Source organism: Mesocricetus auratus, unplaced genomic scaffold, assembly GCF_017639785.1.
Source record: "Mesocricetus auratus isolate SY011 unplaced genomic scaffold, BCM_Maur_2.0 Super-Scaffold_100015, whole genome shotgun sequence".
Taxonomy (NCBI): Eukaryota; Metazoa; Chordata; class Mammalia; order Rodentia; family Cricetidae; genus Mesocricetus; species Mesocricetus auratus.
Window position 1 is genome coordinate 8531792 of NW_024429198.1, and position 19732 is coordinate 8551523.

At 46.0% G+C, this 19732-nt stretch overlaps 1 protein-coding gene across 6 annotated transcripts in view; it reads right to left on the reverse strand.

Annotated features, from left to right (window-relative positions):
- Pdzd2 (PDZ domain containing 2) overlaps positions 1-19732 on the reverse strand; it is a 366700-nt gene that overhangs the window by 343529 nt on the left and 3439 nt on the right. The window contains exon 2 of one of the 6 annotated variants that reach the window (XM_040757635.1): positions 1924-2106. The exons of the other annotated variants lie outside the window; for them this stretch is intronic. The gene's annotated coding sequence lies outside the window, so the exon portion shown is untranslated. The remainder of the gene's footprint in view (positions 1-1923; positions 2107-19732) is intronic. 6 annotated transcript variants of the gene reach the window in all.

The following is a 19732-nucleotide window of genomic DNA, read 5'->3' on the forward strand; positions in this document are numbered from 1 at the left end:
AGTGCTGGGATTAAAGATGTGAGCCACTAATGCCCGGATAAGAAATAATTTTTGTTACGTTAAATTAACATCAGTGGCTCTAAAACTTGGTGGTTAAATGGTCACCACACCTAACATCATCCTAACGCAACCAAGTAGGTACACTGCTTATTGATTTATTTTGGTAGGCGTTCCCTAGATGTCTCAACACTGAGAAGTGCATTTATTAAATAAACACTGGTGGTGGAGGCATATATGTACATATCTGTATGTATACACATGTTCTCATGCCATGTGGCAGCCAGAGGATGATATTTGGGTGTTTTCCTCACTCATTCTCCACCTTAGTTTTTGAAACAAGGTCCTCTCACTGAACCTAGGTATTGCCCTGTCTCTGTTACCAGCACTGGGATTATAGATGTGTACTGCTACACTGAGCTTTTTAATAGTCCTAGGATATCAATTCAGGTTCTCATGCTTACACAGAAAGCACGTTACACAGAGAGGTATCTCACCAACACCAACCCCTCATAAGCATTTGTTAAATGAGAATAGTCCATTTTGTGAGGAGGACTCAAGTCCCAGGAAACAAAAGTTCACAGAAATTCACCACACACACACACACACACACACACACACACACACACACACACACACACACCACATGCACACACACCCTTAAGTTCCTGCACCAAAACCACATAGGGTCAATTAGCCAAGCCTGCTCTGGCTAGTTGTGGTTCATAGGACAGCAGTGACTACTCTCAGAACAATCTTCAAGGCTCTGCTGCCTGCTACCCATCATGGGTATCCTACACAGCCAAACACCAAAAAAGAAAATTGGAGTAGGAAAGGAAAAGTCATCAAGAAAAATAGTCCAGATTTCTCATGATCTCACCCATGAGTCAGATTGGCGTTTGGGATAACAACTAACCGAGCCGACCAGAACAGTTTGTCTGCAAGATGCCAGCCTGCCAGTTTCAACAGCAGAGAAGGCACTCTTTTTAAATTGGCTTAAAAGGACAAATCTAGAGCACTTGTTTATTTTTTCCCCCTCCTAAAAAAATTCCAAGGTGAATGAATCTCTTGTTTAAAAATAGCCCTCTTGGAAATGAAACTATAACTTTCTTTTAGACGCCAAGTGCCAAGTATCTTTGGGGCAGTGAGGAAACATCTTGCAGGGATCTTTGCTGTGTGGCCCTTTGAAAGCTGCCTCACCTTTCTGGATGTGTTCACTTATAAAATGTAAAATTAGAGAGATGATCTCTAAGGTCTGAGGAGGAGGAGAGCTTTATTTAGTGGAAAGGAACTGGATTTTTTTTTCACCTTGTAAATCTTTTACTATGCACAGGAATTATTCTGAACACAAATGTGGTATTTTCATGAGAAGCTTAGTTGAGAGGAATTTATTCATCCAGGGCCAGTGAAGTCTAAGCCACTACCCATGTGACTGGGTCTTTAGTCACGAGACAGGAAGAAGTGGACATTCTGGATGGTCAGTGCTGAGGTCTGAATGCCTGTGGTTCTCCCCTAAGTTCTTCTGGGGAACCCAGCCCCCTGGTGCTGACAGGAGTGGGCCTTTTTGGAGGTGACTGGGTTCTAACAGCTGAACATTCACAACAATCACAGATCTGCTCTCAAAGACCCAAGGAGCAGCTCAACCCTTTGTATCTTCCAAGGACAAGTAAAAGAGCACCTCCATCCATGAACCAGCATGACCATCCCCGTCTCAAGGCAACTTGATTTGAATGTCTCAGGCACCAGAACAGAAAGAAATATATTTTTGTGTTGTTTCCAAGCCACATCATGCATAGCATTTTTACAGAGAAGCAAGAAGGATTAAGGTGGGTGGTGTGATTATAGCAAAACAAGACAAAACAAAAACAACTCGGTGTTAGTATGTTTTCTTTAGTTGTTGTTTGACACACGGTGGCTCAGACTCACCCCAAACTCCTTGTGTAACCGAAGCAGCTCTTGAGTGTCTAATCCCTCTGCCTCCTCTTAAGTGCTGAGATGACAGGCATGGACCACCACATTGGCTTATTTTGGTTTTGTTGTTGTTTGGACACAGGGTCTCACTATGTAGCCCAGCCAGGTCTTGAACTCCTGCCTGAGCCTCTCACCACGCTGGAATTACAGTTATGTGTTATGACACCAATCCTGGAACAGACATTTTCTTTTCTTATTTTAGTTCTGCAACACGTGCTCATGTAATCCAGGCTGGCTTCAAACTTACTTTGTAGTCAAAGATATTCTGAACTCCTGGTTCTCCTCATGCCTAAATGTGCTGCCACGCCCAGCTGTTGTATTTTTTTTTTTTGAGAAAAGAGTCTTTGGGAATTACTAATGATCATAGCTTCCCTCTGAGAGTGAGGAAAGTATGGCCTTACTGAGAGAGAGAGAGAGAGAGAGAGAGAGAGAGAGAGAGAGAGAGAGAGAGAGAGAGAGAGAGAGAGAGAGAGAAACAGACAGACAGAGACAGAGAGAGACAGAGACAGAGAGAAAGGGAGGGAGGGAAGGAGAAAGGGAGGAAGAGAGGGAGAAGGAGGGAGAGACAGGGAGGAAGAAAGGAAGAGAGAGAGGGAGAAGGAGGGAAGAAGAAAGGGAGAGAGAGAGGGAGGGAGGGAGAGAGAGAGAGAGAGAGAGAGAGAAACAGAGACAGAGAGAGAGGGAGGGAAGGAGAGAAAGAGAGAGAGCAGAGCTTTTGCTGATCCACTCCAGATTTGTCTGTTCCCACCCTATTCCTCCACCAGCCCCTCTGCCCACCGCCCCCACACTCCACTTGACACTTTTCACCTGGGCTTCTGAGACATGGAAGGCTGGAGGAGCCGGTTATTTCTGTCTATCTGTAGGGTAAGGAATTATTGCGAACTTTAATTACTTGGGCCGCAGTAGTCCCTCAGGCCCACAGGCGGAGCGAGCTCTTGGTATACTGCAACAATGACGTTAGGATCAGATGAAGGAAGGAGAAAGCCATTGCATACTCAGAGTCTGGGAAAGAATGAGTCCTGCTTGAGCTCTGAGACAGCCACTAATGAGTGCTGTCAAAACAGCTGCTCACAGCTGACCCCCGAGTCCAACCTTGACAGCCTCGGGGCTCACATCCAGACTCAACTGTCCCCCTTGGCCTTTCTCCTGGTTACTGTCCTATGCTGTCTCCAAGGTTGCTGCTTATATGTTGATTAAATTGGGCTTCTGTGCCCTACCAGTACAGTGTCTGGCAATAAATGTCTAGAGGAAAAAAATTAAAAGGAGGCAAATATTTGCATGTATATACATATGCATGCATATACATGTGTAATATATATATATATATATATATAGTCTTCTTTCTATGCTTGAAGTCTTCCCCATATACACTGTCATTTTCCTTCTTTTTTTTGTCAGCTTATAAAGGATGACTGAAGTTGAACCTCATCAAAAACACCACAAATTTTAGCCACAGCCAGGATCCTCTGAGACTAGGACCTGGATTTAATTAAAACTCTTTCTAAGCAAAGCAAAGAGTTAACCAACCCTTGCTCACGCGTTTCTCCAATGCCTCTGGAAAATGGATGTGGTGGCCTCTAAAGAAAACTGCCCTGAGTGTTGTAGAAACGGAGGAAGGGTAGCATGCAGTAAGCACAGGGACCTCTTTAAGGAGAGCCTGGGCTCCAAACTTACGCTTCAAATCACAGAATTGCTTCTATTATCTTCAATGGTTTAACAGTACCAACGAGGAAACACAACTGGCTACATTCAGTTGAACAGAAGTTTGTCTCTACTACCAAATGGAGGACAGTGGCATCCTAAGAGAAGTGGGCCTTGGCAATAGCAGGTGTCCTATGGAAGTCTATCCGCTCGACTGGACCACCTTAGGAAAAGTACTTGCCAAGGAGTCTAGCAATCTGTTAGGTAAAGTGGTACAGACAGAGTAGACAGAGGGGGCCATTCAGTTCTGGTGTCAGTTGCAAGTTAGAAGAGCCACTAGATGTACAAAGTCTAATCTTGGGTCATCGGTCTTCCAGTCCCTACTGATTGATAGCTTCTGGAAAAGGCAGCTGACAAGCTCTCCATATCTTTTTGGAAAACAGAATAGGGAGGAGAAAATTCCCAACAGGGAACTGCTTCTCTAGACGTTAACCACAATGCTTTGACCCTTGTTCTGTCTTTTAAAACAAAAAGAAGTCTTATACAATAAAGTCATTGGAATACTTTATTTAGTTGGTCATACAATGGATTATTGCTTCAAACTAGTCAAGTCAAACTACAGAGACTAATAAAGAGATGAGGGATGAGTCTAGATTCCTCATTTAAAGAGGTGCCATGTGATCAGGGTGTTGGCCAACTTAGGGGACAGAGGAAGAAGAGCAGGTTTTTAGGTGGAATGTGGTAAATGTAGCTTGGGACATGTGGCTTTAGAGGAGCCAGGTTTGCCCAGATAGAGATAACATGGAGGTCAGAGGTCAGGAGACTGCACAGATGTAGAAGTGATCAATTGGTCCATAGATAGTCGATAAAGTTTGAGGATGGGCCTCAGATTGCTGGCGTTGTAGGGGGACGGCAGAGTGTGCACGTGTGCTCGTGCGCGCGCACACACACACACACACACACACACACACACACAATATGGCTATAAAGCAGGGCCCAAAATCCAATCAAAACAAGTAAAGGAGGCATATGCCTGTAATCTCAGAACTCAGGAGGTTGAGGCAGGAGGATCATGAGTCGAGGCTAGCTTGGACTACATAATGAGACCCCATCTCCAAAAGCACTGGGGCACTAAAGGTTGTTGCAAGAGTTCTCCGGCAGAAGATGAAGGAGGCAGAAGGAGGGCCCAAAGAAAGTGGCTTCAGAGAGTCCCAGATAATGGAGACTCATACCTGATGGTGGTGTGAAAACCCCTGGTGGATTAGGTTTTGGTCCCCACAGGTCACACAGCAGAGGCATTTCACTAGAGTGTACACTGGAAATCAGACCTCAGAGCATACTGAGGAGTTAATGAGAGATTCGGGGAGTGGGAACAGCCAAGAGGGACCAATTTTTCAAGTGATTTGGTGATTACGGCTAAAGGGCAAAGCAGTCTTAATTAAAGAGTGGTGAGGAAACTCCCAAAGACACAGAAAGGCTAAGGACAGTCTCCTGTCGGGTGTGATCCTGAGTAAAGCCAGAGGAAACAGTCCCCAGAGCCATATACCATCAGGTGACAGGAGATGGGAAGGAAAGCATGCGGGCTAGGTGTGGAAATGGGTAGTCTGTAATGAGAGGGAACATGGTGGGGGGATTTCTACTGCTTCCCTCTCTGAACACCAACTAAGGTTCTTTCCTAAGAGGGAAGGAGAAGGCAGTGGTAGGAGCTGAAGGGGAGGGCAAGAGTTCGGGTAGATGCTGGGATGGTAACTGGTGTGGTCCAGGGCCAGACTGTCCGGTTACAGCATTTACTCGACAGCAGTAACACCACTGCAAGTCGCTCAGTGGATCTGGCTATAGCTAGGATTTTTGTGTCTGGAGACCAGGCTGGCCCGGAACCTGCTGGGATCCCCGTGCCTCTGCCTCCCAAGTACGAGGATTTGGGGCATACACCCCAGTACCCAGCTTAGGTGTTGTTTTTTTGTTTCGTTTTGTTTTCTATAGAACTGATTAGCAGGCAGACCACAAGGGCAGAAAATGCAGGTGGATGACCTAGGTGGAGAAGCATCGGTGGGCCTGGGAAGGGGGTAGGAAGTGTGACAGCAGCCAAGCAGGTGATGAAGTGACGTCCACGGGCTGGAAAGGGGAAGGGCCTGGAAGACAGCAAGTCCCTTTCCTGGATTCTCTCCCACTGACTCCTGCTTTGGGCTCTTCTTCTGCATAAGTCACCTTAAACCGAGTGTTTCACCAAGCAGTGCAGGCTGGATGTGGATGGGCAGAGCTCAGCGCTGTGTTTCTGGCCCCACACATCTGCGACTGGCCTTATTTAAGAGGAACACAACACTGAAGCACTAAATCCTTCCCATGAGGCCTGCTGTTGGGACAGGCTCCTGGCCACCCCATAAAAAACATAGTTGGCTTTTTCAGACCTGAGTACAGGATCTTCACTGGAGCCCTTTTGGCTGACTTCTGTGAGGCGTGATTCTGGTTCCTGGAGTGAAATGAGGTCACTATGCTTCCCAGATCTGGGTCATGAGCAAATGGGAGAAACATGTCACCCACGCCTTTATTCAGGTTATTGGTAAAAACGTTAGAACAGGAACAGGGTAATGCCAGTGGCGGAGCTGCTCCTGACTCGTGCTCTCTGGAATCCACTCTCCACATGAGGGGACGCCAAGCCATCTACCTCTTTGGGTACACAGCTGGTCTTCTGGCAATCTCCCCCAGAAGCTGTGGCCACTGCTGGCCAGGCCATTCTGCCTGTGAAGATATCTGGGTGCAGTGACACATGCCTGTGATCCAAGCACTCCACTGGGAGAGGCAGGAGGATGGTAAGTTTGAGACTTATCTAGGTTACACAGCAAGACCCTGTCTTAGACAAAACAATGGAAAGATAGAGGTATCAACCATCCAAAACTCCCAGCTGAAAGTCAATAGCACCCCTCTGGTGAGATGCTCTGATAACCTTACCTATTCATGAAAGAATATAATACACTTTTCTTTGTGGTTTCTTATTCACCTCCAACCAGATGAAGATTGCTTTCTGGTATTTTATAGCTTTGAGACATTTCCCATCTCAGCACAATATCATTTTCCCTTAAGCCACGTCTTCAAAAGGACATAAACATGCTCAGGGCTTAGTTTCAGGCCTTTCTCTGACTCTAGTATATCACATTTCCTACTCTCCAAGGCTATTGAAATGAAGAATGTCACCGAGGTAATGTAACTCTAGTTGAAAAGTAACTTGGGAGGATGGAGAGATGGCTCTGTGGTTAAAAGCACTGGCTGCTCTTTCAGAGGGCCTGGGTTAAGTTCCCAGCACCCACATGGTGGCTCACAACCACCTACAACTATAGTTCCATGAGATGCAATGCCCTCTTCTGGTATGCAGACATACATGCAGACAAAACACCTATATACATTAAATAAATATAAATAAATCTTCAAAATGCAAAACATCACAATTTTTTAAAGGAGAAAAGTAACTCATTGGAATAAACAGAGGAACCCTAAAAATCCCCTCACTGACCTATTTAGCCAAGTCCTCTTTGTAGGCCTAGGATGCAATTACAATTCTTTCCCTTTGTATCTGAATTTGAAAATAAGGCCAAATGTCTGGGTGTTCTTAAGCACATTGTTTTAACAGACTACTGAAATCCTGGGGTTCTAAATCTCATAAAACATATATTTGGTTGCTTTTAAAAAATCAAAAAAAATGAGAATGATACAGACCAATGATAAGCCAAAATGAAAAATGCCGGGGTGTTTACGGAAGAGATAATCCCTCATTATGAAGGATGTGGCATCCTTTCCCCCAGATGACCTTCCTCAGATGATGCTGTCCATAGCTTAAGTCATCCACTAGTAGTACCTACTGCTGAGGACTCAAAGAGGTCAAAAGCAGGGCCCAGTGTCCCTAGAGAAAGTCTATTCTAGTCTGAGAGGGAAAATGGAAAGGAACAACAAAATACAAGATGCCCTCAGCAGCGGACTCACCTGCTCCACAGCACTGGCTGTTGAGTGTCCTGGAAGTAGCTGCCAGGCATGGAAGAAAGGAAGATGAGTCTGTCACCTGAACCTCAAGAGATGGACAGAATTTAGACAGTGAGCAGGCGGGCATGAGGTAGGGGCTGAAAATGTGTATGGCTCACTCAGCCAAATGGAGTTTAGAAACAGCCACAGCCCAAACCCCTCTCTTTTTTTTTTTTTTAAGTCTAAGGTTAATCTGGGAAGCTCACAGAGAACACTGTATATGGGGCCTGTTCCTCCCAGCCCAGTTCAGCCAAGGTTCTACAGAGATGAATGTCCAAACACTCACTCTAGCAGGATGCTCCAATTAAAACCCTAATTTGCTACCCAATGCAGCACCAGTTTTATTAGAACCACTCACTGCAATTTATGTTTTGAAATGATGGGTTTTCTAAGAATCTAACAGCATATGCCACAGACATAAAACTCCAAGAAAGCAAAAAATAACACAAGAGTTCAGATCACAAAGCAGTGGTTGGCAACCCCAGCTCCACATAACAGTCACCTGGGGAGCCTTCAAGAAATATCAGTGCTCGGGTTGTACCTTGTGCCAATTAAATCACAGTCCCTGGGGCACCAGTATTTAAATTAAAAATACCACTGATTCTAATTCATTCTCTCCACTAATATTTCCTGAGTGCCTGCTCCTAGCCAAGCGTTATTTTCTAAAGGGTGGTGATACAGCAGTGAGCCAAACAGAATTCCCCCCTCCAAAAATATAACGTCATCAGTCTTAACACTGAAATCAGCAGGCAGAAAAGGAAATCAATTCAGCTATGTGTGTGTGTGTGTGCATGTGCGTGTGCATGCACGTGTGTGCAAACATATATGAATATATATATGTATGTATGTATGTATGCACTCACATATAAAATGAAAGAAAATAACACTGAGAAGTGAGGGCCAGGCAACCTCAGGATGGAATAGAGTGGCACAAAAGACTTCACCATTCGGGACATTTGAATCAAGACCTGAGGGAAGTAAAGGAGTACTCAGCTATATGATGGAAGAATATTCTAGAGGGAATGGCATCATAGCCCCAAGGCAGGATCCTCTCTCCAAGGGAGAGTTAGCAGATGAAGTCAGAGATGGGAGGGGCAGGGCAGGAGAGCACCAGCAAGGACCTGGTGGGTGTGTAATGAGGAGGCTTTTGCTCTGTGTTCCATGGGAATTTCCTGGGAAGATCTGTGTAGAGAAGTGACATGAAATGATTTATATTTCACTAGAATCATTCTGGATGCTCCATTAAGAATAAACTATGGGGGGAAAGGGGAAATGTAGCAATTGGGAGTCTCCTGAAATAGCCCAGTTGAGAGAGGTAGGGGAGTTTGGATGAGAAAAGTGCTGAGAAATGGTCAGGCCCCAGATAGATTTTAAAGGACCAAGTGGAGAAGTGCCGTCAGGGATGGGCATAGTGGCATATGTCTGCAGTTCCAGTCTGAGGCAGGAGAATCATGAGTTTGAGAGCAGCCTGGGCCATGTGTCGAGAAAGGAGGAGGAGGAGGAAGAGGAAGGAAGGAAGGGAGGGAGGAAGGAAGGGAAAGAGTGTTGGGAATACAGCTCAGTTGGTAGAGTGCTTGTTAGGATACACAAAGCTCCTTTTTGATCCCTAGTGCCACATACAACAGACATAGTGGCACACACCTGTAATCCTAGTCATGGGGAGGTAGAGGTAGAGGTAGAAGGAGCAATAGTTCAAAATCAGAGGTTACCTCGAGAAAGACAAAAAGAGAGGGAGGGAGACAGTAAAGGGGAGTGAAGAGGAGGGAAAAGAAGAGGGAGGGGCCTGGGAGGGAGAGGAGGATGAACCGTATGGACCAAGTAAACAGTTACATGCAAGATGCGGGTACACTGGTGAGCATTCTTGACTTCTGGGAGGCATTTAGAGCCATAGAAGGAGAGACATCACAGAAAGAAAACCCAAATGCTCAGTCATGGGCTCCCATCATTAAGAGGGATAGGGTGGAGTGAGGAGGCACCCTTGAAAATGAAAGGGAATACTGACTGGATAGGACAGTAAAAGGGAATGCCTACAAAATGTGCCACTCAGAACCAAGGAGTACCCCAAGGAGAGCAGAGGATAGACTGATTCACGTCAAATGTCTGGAGGGCTCACGGTCACGGTCAGAAGTTATCCTGGAGTTAGCAGATGTGGCATCATCAGCAACCTTCAGAGGAGCAGATGACAAGCAGAGGGAAGTGTGGCTCAGTGGCAGGACACGTGTTCATCCAGACTCAGCTTAGGGGATGTTTGTCTTTCTTACTGTAATCTAAGGGGCTCACGCACAGTAGGTCTCAAATAGGTACTTTATTGACTAAAAAACTTTGCACCTATTACATCACATAGGGCATTCAGGAAAGCATTTAAAATAGCATGCAAAATAAGATTCTTCCCACTTGAAAAGTGACTGCTGGTGACAGCATAACTCTTTGGGTACTTTCATCAGGTTCATCAGCCGAACTGGACTATCTGACGACTACAGATAGCATCCTCATGGCTCAGATGTGAGCAGTGTCCCTTTTCTTCTCTGCCACCCCAGACATGACAGCCAACACTAATTTCCTTCCTTTAAAAAGAATGTATTATAACTCAGTATTGATGCGTGCTTGAATCTCAGCAACACCATGCAAATAAGTCTAGGGTTTTTTCTTAATTACATTTACTGTGTGTGCGTGCATACGTGCACCTGTGTGTGAATGTGTACCCATCAATGTGCCATGGCACACCTGTAGAAACCAGAGGACGGTCTGTGGGAGTCAGTTCTCTGTACATCGTGTGGCTTCTAGGAACCAAACTCAGGTTGTAAGGCTTGGTGGCAAGTGCCTTTACTGCTGAGCCATCTCACTGGCCCTGTGGTCAATGTTTGGATGGGCCTTCCCCTCTACTCTTTTGACCAGTGCTGACACCAAAACAGATTCCACTTTAGACTAGAGGGCTTTTTGGTTTTTTTGTTTTATTTTGTTTTGGTTTTGGTTTTATGAGGCAGGGTTTCTCTGTATTGTTTTGGAGGCTGTTGGTCCAGCCCGGCCTCAAACTCACAGAGATCCGCCTGCCTCTGCCTCCCCAGTGCTGGGATTAAAGGCGTGCGCCACCACCGCCCGGCAACTAGTGGATTTTTTTAGTCTATAGTTTTTACCCCAAGTAGATCCACTGAGCTCTAAATATGTACCACAGAATGCCAAGGAGGATCTGCGTGCAGGACTTGGGTAAGCATTGGAAATCCTTTCTTATCAATCTGAACCTTATGTTTTGTGAGACAGTCTGTCACTGAGGCTGGAAACCATCATTTTAGCTAAACTGGATGACCAGTAAGCCCCAAGGGCCCTGCTGTCTCTGCTCACGCAGTGTTGGAGCTGCACTTGACCTTTATGTGGTCACTGAGGGTTCAAAATCAGATCTTCGCGTTTGCACAACAGGCACTTCACACACTAAGCCATCTTCACAGTCCCTACTCAGAAGGAGCCTTGCCCGCTTCAAGTCCCCAGAAAAAGGGGTCTTGGGGGCTCATGGTAGCCTTTTTTTTTTAAGACAGGTTCTCATGCAATGAAGGTCAGCCTCAGACTTAGTAGATGAGCATAACCCTGAAACCCTCCTTTTCCTGCCTCCTCCTCCCAAGTGCAGCCCTACTATGTTCCTGATGAGATGTTTCCTCAATTTTTCTCCCCCTAAACCAGGCAGGATGCAAGGGCAGAAAAACAGAGTGGGCTGAACTTACTTGGTATGCAAACTTTGGAGGATGAGGGCAGGAACAGACATAGGAAGCTGATGTTTCTAGTAAAGGATCAGATGAAGTGATGGTCCATGGAGTGGGCACAGGCTGAATGGGAAGGGCCTGCCAGGCAGCCACTGCCTCTCCTGTCAATCTTTCCAGATTGTTGAGCACTTTGATAGAGTCGATAATTCAAAGAAATCGAAATTTCATTTATTTTGCCCCAATGTACAGAATGGGAGGCATATGTAACATTTCTTTATGTGGCATGTGTTAAATAAATATTATCTGAATGAAAAAAAAAAGGAGAAAAGGTTTGAGGGCACCAAGGACAGAGTGTAAGCCCTAAGAGAAAACTAAGCATCATGTTGAGAGGAAAAATACTACCTCCTCCAAATGTTTGCAGTGCTTTCAGCTTTCAGGGCTTTTTACGGGCAGCTACCCACCTCCTAGCTGCAGGACCACCACTGTTATGAAGTTGGCACGCTGCGCCAAGACGAAGATCAGGAACAGAAGCTGAGAACATGTTATTAAAAAATAGTAAGTCCAACTATCTTAGTGTGCAGGTTCCAGCGAGGATCGGAACCAATGGAATTCCAGAAGCACACCATGATCCAGCAAGTGAGAACTGTGGTGGGTGGTAAACATTGCACATGAGAACAGCACATAAAATCCACCCTGGCTCCATTGTGACTACCCACCTGCCGGTTACCAGGAACAATGAGCAGCTCGTCTTTGGTAGATGCTAAAAATAAAGGGTACTACCAATGAGTGGCACTTTACATGCACAACCCTCAGGCAAGTTCTGGTTACCATAGCAAACCCCATTTACGACAGCAGAGGTGGAGTGCATGATGTATCAACTAGCCAGGGTTCTGCCTACCCACAGGGAAGCAGCTATGTCTGCCAGCAGTACTGATCAGCTACTGTAGCCCTCTCCATGAGGGAAGCCCAACCAACACTTGTGAGTCTTGGACAATTGCTTTTGGCCTGAAAGAGTGGAGTTTCTCCCCCAAAATCCGGACGTTTACTTACTGGCATGCTTGTTGTTAAAATGTCTAAGTTTACTCAGTAATGAGACACGAACTGTGAGTCAATGGTGCCACGTGGAGTTTATTGGTAGACAGGAAAGGAGGGAGGGAGAGAACCAACCCATGCTCAGCTGAGAGAGAGAGAGAGACAGAGAGAGAGAGAGAGAGAGAGAGAGAGAGAGAGAGACAGACAGACAGACAGACAGACAGACAGACAGATGAGAGAGTAAGTGGGCCGGGGTCTGTCCTTTTAACAACAATGCTGATGTAATTTTCAAGATTCGCTTTATTTTTTAAAGAATGTTTAAACTGATCACAGTGGGTCAGGTCTGTAATCCTAGCTACTCACAGGCTGAGAAAATGATCACTTGAGCCTAAGAGTTCAAGACCAGCTTGGCCAATATGGCAAGACTCTGAGAAAGAAGGGAGGTGGAGGGAGGGAGGAGGTAGAGGGAGGATAGGAGGGAGGGAAGAAAGAAAACAAAGAAACAAAGATTGAGTTTGAGTTAACAAAGGGGGTAAAGGCAGCTGCTTTTGTACCCAACAAGAACTTGTTCTTGGATTCTCCTATGACTAGCCCAAAGCTGATGGCAGAGGGACTAGCCTTTTAGCAAGACTCAATAGAATAAACTGTCTACCAACCTACAGATGAAGTCTATGTAGTCACTCAAGGGCTCCATCCTCTGGAAAGGGATGCAGGGGCCACAAAGCTCCAAAAGTACAGAAAAGAGCTCATGTGTAAGGAAAACCAGACTAACGAGGACCTCTGGGACTCCTGTAAATCAGTTCCAGCTCCTAAGCCCCAAATTCTCAGCCATGTTCTACACAGAGCTTCTGAGAAACAGGATAACCCAGATCCCAATGCTCCCCAGACTCCGAGCTTCCTACTCATAAACTCAGGACACTGATGGTCACCACCGTTGGCTTTAAGGATTTGACCTGTTCATCTCAACCTTTCTGTCAGGATTCAAGGAAGACAATTTACCCCATTAAACCTCAAGATGGATTAGAAAAAGTCTTGAGTCCAAAGAGAAGAGAAAGCAAAATTAACTTCTTGGCTTCTCAGGCTTAAGTCCTAGGCCAACTTCTCACAGAAACTGAGAATCTGAGACTGAGATTTCTCCCCTATGTATTAACCATCTGTGAGCAGAAAATGAACTTTTAGAAAGCCCAGAAGTCTGTAGGGACTGCCAGGATCCTGGGCCATTCCTGCTTCTTAAAGATTTCATATAGAATATGGTTGAGGTCTCTGGCTTAGGAGACACAGAGATCTAGATTCAAATGAAGAGGGCCCGTGACCTCATGTCACTTAATCTTTCTGAGATTGTGTTCCCTGATCAGAGAAACAGGGATAACAGCAAACAGTGAAGTAAGTGTTCAATGTGTCCAACAGATGACAATGTGTTAGGGGTGCAAAGACAGCTCCAACTGGCATAAACTACTGTATGGCAGGACTGCTATGGGCACTAACAAAACAAGGTGTGATACAGAAAATAAGCAAATAAATCAAGGCTATCTTTCAAATAGGAATCATGTTATGGAGCCCCAGGAGGTTCCATTTTATATGACAGACTTGTGATGATCTTAGAGAAAAGGCTTTGAAAAGCAGAAGGGCCCCAGTGCATGATGGGAAGGGCCCGATGTATGATGGGACATGGTAGGTTCCAGAACTGAAAGGACAGTATGTCAGGCACAGAGGGAGGTCAATAGGTGTTAACAGTCACAAGAGCTATGGATCTGCCCAAGGGACACACATGTTCAAATCACACTGAGTAAATTTCCAAGTCTTAAGCTAGGAAGTGGCATGCTTTTTAATTACTATTTTATGTATATGAGTGTTTCATCTGCATATTATGGACTGAGAGTAGCCACTGATTCTCAGTAGTTCTCAACCTCTACAATGTGAAGAAGCCATTGCTGGACTACTAGGCTGTGGTGTTGTAGAAGCTAGTCCAATCAACATCCTCTTAGTAGATTTTAATTCCATCAGTTCCATTCTAAAAATGCTAACTAAGACAATCTAGTCATCACCAAACTTAACCTCAAATGTCCCTAGAAAAGACACAAAATGGAATCAATGAAATCATGAGCGAGGACACACACACACACACACACACACACACACACACACACACACACACACAGACTGTCACGTGACAGCAGTGGCAGGGAATGGAGTGATGCAGCCATAAGGAATGTCAACAGTTACAGAAGCTGGAAGAGGTGAGGCATTTTCCCCAGAAGCCTTTGGAGGGAACACGGCCCTGCCAAAGAACTTGATCTCAGACCTCAGACTTCTGACTCCCAGAACCAGGACAGAATGCATCTCTGTTGTTTTAAGCCATCACGCTTGTGTTAATTTGTTTTGGCAGCCCTAAGAGCAATGAAAGGATACACCTCACTGGATTATTATGAATTGAATGAGTTGGAATCTATAAAGTGTCTAGAACAGTGCTTGCCAAACAGCGAACATTAAAAGCATCTTAATTTTTACCATGCATTCGACATCCTGCTGGATCCTGAAGAGCAAGGGAAAATGACAGCTCATCTAAAATATGCTCAGGTAATGGCGGCACTCAGGAAACTGGGCAGGTGAGGGACCAGACCACAGACGAGCATTTCAGGTACCAGGTGTATCTCTTTGGTGCCCAGCATTGCTGACTGCTGTCCCCCAGCAATTACCAATAAAGCAATCAATCAGCTTTACATCTGCTTAGGGTTTCCAAGATGAGTACTAGATCCAGAGAGAGGGTGAATGCAGTCCTTTCTGGTACATTCCTGTCTTCGCACCATCTCACTGCCTGCTCTCACGAGAGACCATGCTGATGAGGACACTAGGAACATATTTTTCCTGGCACAGCTGTCTCTTCTTTTAGCCTAATGATATTGGGAATAACAATGACCAGGGCAGTGTAGGAGTGGAGAGTGGGTAGGGGAAACTGTGGGAGAGAGCCATGCCAATTTGGTATGCTGAGTGATTTGTAATAATATCTGCATGACTGCTTTAGCCTTGAAAGTTAATTTCCTCACCAGGGGACTCATATAGCACAATCTAGTTTTACCCAAATCTCTATAAAATACACTGTGCCAAATGGGGCAGAGGAGAGGGTTTCAGGAATGGACTGCAATACAGCTAACATCAGCCATTTTAGAAGTGTCTATTGGCCAACACACACAGAGTTTATTGCCATCGTGTTTCATTAACCTTGGCTCTATTTTCATCTTCTTGGGTGCAGAAAGAGCAATGCTGGAACACTTGGGAAGAGTTTGAGATTGCCTGTGTTCACCCACATGCAAGCCTGACTCATAGGACGAGCCACCTACTACTCACTATACAGAGGGGTCGGCTGTGAATACATTTCTGGTGGCCACATCACTGGAACTCTTCAAAGGCGTTCAAACATGTATATGTCAGTCCAAGATATTACAGTTAACTTAAAAGACACTTGTAACTGTCTCCAGGAAGAGCAGGGTATAGAAAATCAGAATTACAGTAATAACCCAGCATATTTAAACAGGATGAGGCTGCCTGGCCTTTGGTGAAAAGTCAAAAGTTGCTGTTTATTCTCCCTGCTGAGGAATTCCTAATTCTCCTGGGGCAACTGTAGCCAGGCAGGCCCCCAGGAAGTCAAAGCTCCCAGGCTCCCTGTTCCCTCCCACTGGCTTCTTCTGGTGCCCAGAAACCACCCCTGCACGGAAGTCCAGTTCCCTGATTTCCTTCCCCTACTGAGAACACCAGTATCCCAAACTGCCCTCTTGTCAGCTCTCCTCCCAGCTCAACTGCCACTGCCTTAGGCAGCAGGTGCCAGCCAGGAACTGACTTTGGATTTACACAGCCCTGACTATGCCCCTGCTCACAGTGGGAATCCCCCTCGGCATGATCTGAATGCCATCTTTATTTTTAGCAAGGCAGGATGATCACTCTTCTGAGGCCAGAACAAAGGGCTTGCATGCTTTAGTGTGGATGGTTCGGTTGAGGCTGCAGACTGAAACAGAGTATCTACAAGTCAAGTGCTAGAGATGCTTATGTGCCGATAAGAACGAGCCCGGGAACAGACCTGCTCAAGTCCATTTCCACTCCTGCAAAACACCTCAGATGACTCTATCTGGAGCATCATTCTGCAGAGGACAAACATGCCACAGTGACCTCTACCCAGAAAGCTGATAAACCAGCACAGATCCTATCGGGGAAGGCCTCAATTTACTTCAACCTGAAGGTGAGGGAGTAGATTATCCTGTTCAAGGATTTGCAGTCTCCGATTCCTTTTTATCCTCCTGGAGGGATCTAGTCATTTCCAGCTGACAAATATTTCCACTTTCTTATTAATTCCATCCAAAACTTAAAATAAACCTGTGTGCAAAATAAATCCACATTGCACACAGTGGTTCTCCATCCCTGCCTTTCCCCAAACCTCCAGTTTTAAGAGTGCTTTTGAGTCACGGAGAAAAAAACAATTACCTAAAAACAAATAACCCAAGGAAGACTTCATGGGCCAGATGTTTGCTGCTGCCTGCTTTCATTAGACTGTGTTAGAAAAAGTTAAGAATCTTTTGTTTGTTTTTAGTTTTTCAAGACAGGGTTTCTCTGTGTAACAGCCCTAGCTGCCCTGGAACTAGCTCTGTAGACCAGACTGGCCTCCGACTCACAGAGATCCACCTGCCTCTACCTCCCGAGTGCTGGGATTAGAGGTGTGGGCCACCATCACTCAGCAAGAGTTAAGAATTTTTACTCTGTGAGTTTCTAGTCAGCCATAATGTATTCAAGTAAGTAGTAAAAGTCTAGAATATTCATGACCGGATGTGACAGGGACTGAGTCAGGTGGAAAGGGTGTCCGTCATCTGACATCTGGGAGAGAGATGGCTCCCAGGTTGGTCTCTTCCCAGAGTGACAGAGACTGAGCACACAATTGTGTCTTGTCCACACACCTGCACCTTTGCAAACTAGTTCCTTGGCCTTGTCACAACACACGGGGCCTCTGCAACCACTGAGTAGGGTCAGGTTATAAACACGTTGCGCTCTCTAGAACACATTTTTCAACAGACTATAGAACCCTTCAGTTCACGGTCAGACTGAATCACATGACCTGTCTGACTTCAAATGCCCATCTACCCAGAACAAAACTCCACACCCCCATTTTCCCAATGAGGGAATTTCAAGTTTTAAATGTCATTCCTATCTTTTTTATATGCAACCAATGCATAAGCCCAAAGGACAACATGATCCAGGCATGAACTATCCATGTGGAAAATGAAGAACGAAAGAAAAAGATTCTAGACTCCTACTTCCTTAAGAAGTACTCTTCACATTTCTCCCTGATTTATGTCAGCATACATATGTTGAGTGTTTAGTAAATAAGGGGAAGTGCTCTTTCTCCCCCTTTTCACCAATAAGTATTTATTTCATCTTTCTGTATGCAATCATCGGCCCATTACTAAAACAGAGTGGGTACAATGCTTATTTCTTCACCTCATCAGCCTCAATTGCTTTGAACTTGGCAAGTATTCTCTGATAAAGCAAGGGCCTGCTGCAATTTCAGTTCCAGCTGGGAAACGGGGTCACTACTTTCTTTCTTGGGCCTCAGCTTTCTCAGAGACAGGAACCGGGAAGGGTGATGTATGGTCCCTTCTCCAGATCACAGGGCGCAGGGCAGATCATCCTGATGAGTCCAGAAACTGGGCCTTTGCTTAAGCAGGACATCAGATGATGGTGGAGCCACTGATGTAAGCCAATAGACAAAGCCCAAAGGGTGAGAACAATAATGGCAGGTAGAGTAGAGTAAAGCTCTTACCCCAACTCTGAAGGAGAGCCTGCCTGGTCACCCCCCAACCCTGAAGGAGAGCCTGCCTGGTCACCCCCCAACCCTGAAGGAGAGCCTGCCTGGTCACCCCCCAACCCTGAAGGAGAGCCTGCCTGGTCACCCCCCAACCCTGAAGAAGAGCTTGCCTGGTCACCCCCCAACCCTGAAGGAGAGCCTGCCTGGTCACCCCCCAACCCTGAAGGAGAGCCTGCCTGGTCACCCCCAACCCTGATGTCGCCCTAGCTACACTCAGTGAGAATGGTAAGGTGAGAGATTTATTCCCTTCTCACCAAGCTGTTCCAAAGGGCCCACTGCACACCAGAGGGGGTCATTTGGGGACTTGCACGCCTCAGCACCTCTGTGTATATACCTCTTAAAAGCCGTTGTGCAATAGCTACTCCGAAATTCCAGTGACCTGGTCAGCAAGACGTTCTCTGCATTGCTTAAATTCCAGTCAAGGTTCCTCCTTCTCCCCCCTTAGCTATCTCAGAGAGAACCAGGTTCGTTTCCCAGGGCTAGCAGTGACACTGCAGTGCCTTCCTTCCAAGTCCCCAGTCTAAGTAGGTAGCATACCAGCTCTCTGCAGACGGCTCCTGGATCACCAAGAAGACTTGAGTCCACAATCCCCCTGGCTGTGGAGCTATGGCCTCCTCTCTCCAGTGCTCTCCCAACAGCCTCTTTCTTTGCCTGTACCTGTTCTTGGTTGTCTCCAACCTCATTCTTCTCAAACGCCCTTTCTCCGAATTTTCCATTTTCTCCCACTTTTCTGTTGCTTGCCAACAGGCCTGGGGAGGGAAAACTGGGCCTCACTCCTGAAAATACGTCCCTTCAAGTCCCACTCCCTTCTCCAAACACCCCACGGTGCTGCTGGCACGTGGTGGGCCTGTCTTTGCTCTCTTCCATCATGTTCTACTTTACAAGCTGACTCAGTGACCATCCTTTAGAGTTGTGCTTCTCAACCTTCCTAACACTGCGACCTCTTAATACAGTTCCTCATGTTGTGATTACCTCCAACCATAAAACTCTTTCTATTGCTATTTCATAGCTGCAGTTTTGTTACTGTTATGAACTGTAATGTAAATTACCTGTGCTTTCCAATGGTTTTAGGAGACTCCTGTGGAAGGGCCATTGGACTCTTTCTGTTGAGAGCCCCTGCTTTAGATCATTCTCAGTCTCTGCCAGTGGCCTTTCCCTTGCATCTCTCTGGGCATCAGCTTCCACGCCTGTCTCCTTCCTGCCCCATCCCCATCCACTTAGGACCAACCAACTCTTCCTATGTCAACCACATGCTGTGCTCAGCCTTCTGCTGGGCACGCTGGGAACATTCCTGAAGACAGAAGAAAGTCTCCCAGAGGTTCTACCTCCTCTTGGGTTTGGCTGTGACCTTTGATAAACTCCTCTTCTCTGGGACAGTTTCCCCCCTTGGGGTTGATGTACCCAAGACCTGGGTTACCTTTATAGATGAGGATGCTTCACCAAGGAGGAGGATCAGATGACTTTTAGGTTCATGTGATCTAAGTCAAGGGAGCATCTATTCCCCTTGTTTCCTTGCCAGCCCCCTGAGAACTCCCACTGA